Here is a 1,452-nt window from a genome sequence, read left to right on the forward strand (position 1 = left end):
AAAATAATTATGTACAATTGTGTGACACACGGTTGGTACATGGTTCCCCCCCTCAAAATGACATACTGTACATGTTAAATAGGGCGCCCTGATCTAGAGAGGCGAACTGTAGGCGGGTCATCTGGCAGAAGATAAGCAGGTATTAGAAGATCAATGGAGACCCAGTCTTCTTTGCCCCTAATGTTTAGGAGGAATGCTTTCGGACTGCGTCGGATCACAAGGAAAGGGCCCGTGTAAGGGGGCGTTAGTGGTGGCTTGTTGGTGTCGTTGCGCAGGAAGACGTGCGTTGCAGAGTGCAAGTCCGTTGGTATGTGATGCTTCGCTGGGGGCTTGTAAGTCTGGCGGCACGGCGTAAATTTTCCCACGACGTGACGTATGCTCTGGAGATCGTCGGAGGAGGTTGTAGAAGGAAAAAATTTGGCAAGGACGACCATACACCATTTCAGCTGCCGAGACGTCGAGGGCGTCTTTAGGAGTGGTCCTTAGTCCCAGGAGGACCCAGGGAAGCTGAGTAAACCAGTTGCAATCCTTGCAGCGGGACATCAAAGCTGCTTTGAGGGTGCGATGAAAACGTTCAACCATTCCATTGGCAGCGGGGTTGTAGGCCGTTGTCTGATGTAGGGTGATGCCCAGGAGATTCGCTAATGATGTCCACAATTGAGAGGTGAAAGTGGTTCCCCTGTCAGAAGTAATATGCTCAGGGATACCGAATCTTGAAATCCATCCAGAGAGTAAGGCAGATGTACATGAGGCGGACGTTGCAGTTTCCATGGGAATGGCTTCAGGCCAACGAGTGGAGCGGTAGATGACGGTAAACAGGTAACGATGTCCATGTGAGTTGGGTAGGGGGCCTACAACGTCGACGTGAATGTGTGCGAAACGAGGTTGAGGAAAGGTGCCCACTCCTGAATCCGTGTGTCGATGTACTTTGGAAGTTTGGCAAGAAGTACAGGCGCAGACCCAATCCTTAGCATCCTTAGAAATGCCGTGCCAAATGAAATTTGCCTTCAGCAGCTGTGCAATAGAACGGCACGAGGGATGTGAAAGGCCGTGAATGAAATCAAACACCTGTCGGCGCATGGGAGCAGGAATCCAAGGTTGCGGTCTACCAGTACTGACGTCACAGAGGAGGGTGGTGTTGGAGTCTTTGAGGGGAAAGTCTTCCCAACGGAGGGACGTGCAGGATGTCCTACAAGCTTGATACTCTGGATCCTGTCGTTGGGCTTCAGCCAGGGCGTTGTAATTCAATCCCAGTTGAACGGCAGCCAACGTGTTTCTTGACAGGGCAACGGCAACGGGATTCATTTTCCCAGGGACATATTGGAGGGTGCAATTATATTCAGCCACGGCGGAGAGATGTCGGCGTTGACGGGTGGACCAGGCGTCAGACTGTCGAGTGAAGGTGTGCACCAGAGGCATGTGGTCTGTGCGAATGACGAAGGGCGTACCTTC

This window comes from Palaemon carinicauda, chromosome 20 (genome assembly GCF_036898095.1).
Source record: "Palaemon carinicauda isolate YSFRI2023 chromosome 20, ASM3689809v2, whole genome shotgun sequence".
NCBI classification, from domain to species: Eukaryota; Metazoa; Arthropoda; class Malacostraca; order Decapoda; family Palaemonidae; genus Palaemon; species Palaemon carinicauda.